The sequence below is a fragment of the Capra hircus genome, chromosome 2 (assembly GCF_001704415.2).
Source record: "Capra hircus breed San Clemente chromosome 2, ASM170441v1, whole genome shotgun sequence".
NCBI lineage: Eukaryota > Metazoa > Chordata > Mammalia > Artiodactyla > Bovidae > Capra > Capra hircus.
This window is the reverse complement of record NC_030809.1, coordinates 92,834,431-92,840,510: the sequence shown is the minus strand read 5'-3', so window position 1 is coordinate 92,840,510 and position 6,080 is coordinate 92,834,431.

The window sequence follows — 6,080 nt, the reverse complement described above, 5'->3', positions numbered from 1 at the left end:
TTTCCACTGTTTCCCCATCTATTTCCCATGAAGTGATGGGACCAGATGCCAAGATCTTCGTTTTCTGAATGTTGAGCTTTAAGCCAACTTTTGCACTCTCCTCTTTCAATTTCATCAAGAGGCTTTTTGTTCCTCTTCACTTTCTGCCATGAGGGTGGTGTCCTCTGCATATCTGAGGTTATCGATATTTCTCCCGGCAATCTTGATTCCAGCTTGTGCTTCATCCAGCTCAGCGTTCCTCATGATGTACTCAGCATATAAGTTAAATAAGCAGGGTGACAATATACAGCCTTGACATACTCCTTTTCTTATTTGGAAGCAGTCTGTTGTTCCATGTCCAGTTCTAACTGTTGCTTCCTGACCTGCATACAGATTTCTCAAGAGGCAGGTCAGGTGGTCTGGTATTCCCATCTGTTCCAGAATTTTCCACAGTTAATTGTGATCCACACAGTCAAAGGCTTTGGCATAGTCAATAAAGCAGAAATAGATGTTTTTCTGGAACTCTCTTGCTTTTTCCATGATCCAGCAGATGTTGACAATTTGATCTCTGTTTCTTCTGCCTTTTCTAAAACCAGCCTGAACATCTGGAAGTTCACGGTTCACGTACTGCTGAAACCTGGCTTGGAGAATTTTGAGCATTACTTTATTAGCATATGAGATGAGTACAATTGTGCGGTAGTTTGAGCATTCTTTGGCATTGCCTTTCTTTGGGATTGGAATGAAAACTGACCTTTTTCAGTCCTGTGGCCACTGCTGACTTTTCCACATTTGCTGGCATATTGAGGTCAGCACTTTCACAGCATCATCTTTCAGGATTTGAAATAGCTCAACTGGAATTCCATCACCTCCACTAGCTTTGCTTGTAGTGATGCTTTCTAAGGCCCGCTTGACTTCACATTCCAGGATGTCTGGCTCTAGGTGAGTGATCACACCATCGTGATTATCTTGGTCTTGAAGATCTATTTTGCACAGTTCTTCTGTGTATTCTTGCCACCTCTTCTTAATATCTTCTACCTCTGTTAGGTCCCTACCATTTCTGTCCTATTGCATGAAATGTTCCCGTGGTATCTCTAATTTTCTTGAAGAGATCTCTAGTCTTTCCCATTCTGTTGTTTGCCTCTATTTCTTTGCATTGATCGCTGAGGAAGGCTTTCTTATCTCTCCTTGCTATTCTTTGGAACTCTGCATTCAGATGCTTATATCTTTCCTTTCCTCCCTTGCTTTTCGCTTCTCTTCTGTTCACAGCTAGTTGTAAGGCCTCCCCAGACAGCCATTTTGCTTTTTGCATTTCTTTTCCGTGAGGATTGTCTTGATCCCTGTCTCCTGTACAATGTTATGAACCTCCATCCATAGTTCATCAGGCACTCTATCTATCAGATCTAGTCCCTTAAATCTATTTCTCACTTCCACCGCATAATCATAAGGGATTTGATTTCGGTCATACCTGAATGGTCTAGTGTTTTTCCCTACTTTCTTCAATCTGAGTCTGAATTTGGCAATAAGGAGTTCATGATCTGAGTCACAGTCAGCTCCTGGTCTTGTTTTTGTTGACTGTATAGAGCTTCTCCATCTTTGGCTGCAATGAATATAATCAATCTGATTTCGGTATTGACCGTCTGGTGATATCCATGTGTAGAATCTTCTCTTGTGTTGTTGGAAGAGGGTGTTTGCTATGACCAGTGTGTTCTCTTGGCAAAACTCTATTAGCCTTTGCCCTGCTTCATTCTGCATTCCAAGGCCAAATTTGCCTGTTACCCCAGGTGTTTCTTGACTTCCTACTTTTGCATTCCAGTCCCCTATAATGAAAAGGACGTCTTTTTTTGGGTGTTAGTTCTAAAAGGTTTTGTAAATTTGCCTGTTACCCCAGGTGTTTCTTAACTTCCTACTTTTGCATTCCAGTCCCCTATAATGAAAAGGACGTCTTTTTTGGGTGTTAGTTCTAAAAGGTTTTGTAGGTCTTCATAGAACCGTTCAACTTTAGAATAGGGCTCACCTTATTTTCTTTCAGCTCTCAGGAATCACTTTTCTTCACTGCCTGAATGGAAACTTGAAAGCCATTGTTTCATATATATTATCTGATTTATTTCAGGTGGGAGGGTAAATCTTTACTCAGATTCTTTAGTCAAAATTTATTACTAGATACCATTGAAAATTGTGTCTTGTGATTTCTCTTGTGATTAAAACTGGGGTTTAAAAAACTTTATTTCCTCAATAAATAAAAAAACACACAATAATAGGCCCTTCATGTACATAGAAAAAAAACTTTATTTCCTCATTACTCATCCTTACATTAAACCTCCATTACCTAAGATAACCTAAGAGAATGTCCAACATAGTAGGAATTAAGAAACTGTAGCAGGTTGGTGGGCAATATGCACTGCCAGTTATGTTTGCATTATTGAATCACACTAATTTGTACACTGGAGTTAAAGTATTAATACAGTGACAAAAAAAATAAAAATAAACAAAGGAAACTGACTGTAGAAGAAACAGTCCAGCAGTCCCCAGTCCCTAATTACCAGCATACGCTGAATCACAAACTTCTCTTTCTCCTTCTAAGTCAGAGGGTCCTAGCAGTAGAACTGATACAGCTCCTTACTTACCAGGATACTGAGAAGATAAATCTGGATTAATTAATCCAGTGGTTTCAGAAAATGTTACACTCTTGTTACATCATGAAAATTACTCAGAAAGCACACTAATGACATGCTGGTGAATTCAGAAAATGAGAATGTCAACACACAACATAAAAATGAAAGACAGTGCATTACGAAGTGTATTTCATCCATTTATTCTGTCAGACAAAGTTGGGTTCCTCTCATTTAGGACAGACTGCTTGGTAGAATACCATCAGAGTATATATTTTATAGGTAGCAATAAAGTCTATTTAGTATAAAATCTCATTACAACTAATGATGCTGTAATCTCTTTTGAAGGAGGTGAGGTTGTGTGGCTTAAGAGGAAGTTGGAAGGTAGATGGATTGATAGTCAGGAGAACTCAGAAAGGTAAACCATGTCATCAAGCCCTGCATGGTTTCCAGTCTCTGCAACCCACTCTCCTCACAGGTACAGTCACTTGATCCTCAATATCAGGGCCTTTCCTCTCCAGCGTGGATGTCAGAGGTTCCCAAAGTGTGGTCCCAATCAGGAATCTCAACAGCATCTATGAATTTGTTACAAATGCCCATGCTCAGGAGGTAGGACTGTGGACCTAAGACAGAGCTGACAAAGTAGAGTCAGTGTGGGCCAGCTAATAATAATACTAAATTATTTATAAATAATTTATAAATATTTATTTATAATTATATATATTTATATAATTAAATATAATTTATGTAATCATATATTTATACATTGTATATGATTATAATTGTATAATTATTTATAATTTATAAATAAATTTATAAATAATAAATTCCCTCTTCCCATATTATCTTATATTATTATTGTTGTTGTTTTCTAATTTCTTTAGATCCTGGATTCCTTTTTTTTAATCTTCTATAATAATAAACATGATTGAAATTCTATACATTTTTTCCTGAATTTGGAAAGACTCAGGGGTTCCAAAGACTCTGGGGCTCATTGTTTTTCCTGTGGTCTATGGGCTATACTCACAGGTATGTTTAACTCAGTTTTCAAGGTTGAAATTTTTTGTCTTTTTGTTTACTTTTATTTCATTATTATGATCAGAAATACGGCCTATAAAGTTCTGTATTTTTAAACTGGCAAAAAGTAGTTAAAGAATAAAATAAGAAAGTGATTGGCCCTGAATACAAAGTAGGGGTTCAATATATGATTGGGATGAGAGGGGATGGCAGATGTTGGAAGAAGATAGAAAATGACTGTCTTGCCTCACTTCTACTTCAAAGCACGTAATACTTGAAACTCAGGCTGGGGTAGGACCTTGTAACCTACTGACAGATTTTCCAAGGAATAACAGCTTAATGCTATAGTAGTCATGTATGGATATAAGAGTTGTACCATAAAGAAGGCTGATTTCCAAAGAATTGATGCTTTTGAACTGTGGTGCTGGAGAAGACTCTTGAGAGTCCCTCGGACTGCAAGGAGATCAAACCAGCCAATCCTAAAGGAAATCAACCCTAAATATTCATTGGAAAGATTGATGCTGAAGCTGAAGCTCTGATATTTTGGCCACCTGATGCAAAGAGCCAACTCACTGGAAAAGCCCCAATACCAGGAAACGTTGAAGGCAGGAAGAGAAGGGGACAACAGAGGATCAGATGGTTGGATGGGATCACCGACTCAATGGACGTGAGTTTGAGCAAGCTCCAGGAGATGGTGAAAGACAGGGAAACCTGGCATGCTGCAGTCCATGGGATCTCAAAGAGTCAGACACGACTGAGTGACTGAACACCAACAGCTATATTGGAATAACTGGTACTGGTGTTATCCTTCCCCCATAAAGAACTAGAAAACATGACAGAAATAAGAAGAAACGTGTTTTCAAATTTTAGAAACAGGCAACACAGGACTGAGATCTTTTAGAAAAGGAAGGCAAATGAGATGAGCCCTAGGATCACCCTGGCCATCTGCCTGGGAGTAGTTTTTTGAATATGACTAAGGAAAAACTCAAGCAGATCATAGTAGCTATGCTAAACTGTAAATCGATAGGACAGAGTTTGGACTTTGAGGAAAATGAAACAGCTGAAATATTTGGGACAAGGTAAAATACGGGGTGGGGGAGGGCACTTCAAAAAAAGTGCTCCAGAAATCGACATAGAAATTCCCTTGAGTCTGCTGTACAAATGCCATCAGGCCAGCGAAAGAACTACGAAGAAGCTATCAGCTGAATCATTCCTAGAACTTATACACAAATCAGAGATGGTAAAGTTCTAATCAGCTGGAGTACAAAACCTTACTGAACATTTGGCACGTGGAAGGTCATGACTTGTTAGCAAAGTAATGTAACTCTAATGCAACTCTAATGTAAGGACTACTACTGACTTACCCTAAAACACTTTAAAACAAGACTAGGAAGGGCAATGCCAACCTACCAGTCACTTAACTTCCTAGTAAAATGAAGTTTGAGATTTAAAAAAAAAAAAAAAAATCCAGGACTCAGTATTAACATTTGCAATGTCCTAAATTCAATCAAAAGTGCCTGTAGCTGTGAAAAAGAGGAAAGTGTTACCCATAACAAGGAGACAAATCAGTAAATAATAATGGCAGAGATGATGAAATTATCAGGCAAAGATATCAAGATAACTACTATAAATATTCTCAGAGAATTAAAGAAAAACATGACTATAATAAAAAGAGAAATGGAAATTATTTTTAAAAGCTAAATAGAACTTCTAAAGATAAAAAATAAAATACAATTCATTTTTTAAAAGTTCATTGGATGTGATTAACAGCAGATTAGATATTTCAGGAGAAAAGATCAGTGAACTTGAGGACCTAAAAATAGAACCTATTCAAAATGAAGCACAAAGTGAAAAATCGATTTTTTAATTAACAAAACCTCAGTGAACTGTGGACAATAAAAAGCAATCTAACATGAATGCAGTTAGAGACCCAGGGGAAGAAGAGAAGAGAGGAACAGAAGAAATATTTATAAATGAATGTAATAATTGTAAACCTTTTTCTAATCTTGATGAAAACTATAAATCTCAGATCCAAGAAACTCAATAAACCATAAGCAGGTTAAAAACAAAGAAAATCACATCAAGGCACATTATAATCAAATTGCTGAAAATCAAAAATTAAAAAAGACTTTTAAAAGCAAACAGAAAGGAAAAAGGTATACCTTAAATATATTATATATATATTTATTTGTATTTATTTATATATATTTATTTAGAGTAATTTAAATAATATTGGATTGTTTTCCTTTAGCTCTTTTTTCAGCTTTATTGAGAGATAATTGACATATAACATAATGTAAATTTAAGGTATACATGTGATGATTTAATAAATATATTGAGAAATGATTACCACAGTAAGGTTAGTTAGCACTTTCATCACATCACATAGTTATAATTTTTTGTGTGTATGGTGTATGTAATTTTTATTTGACAATTATACCTCAATAAGGCCTTCCCTGGTGGCTCAATGATAAA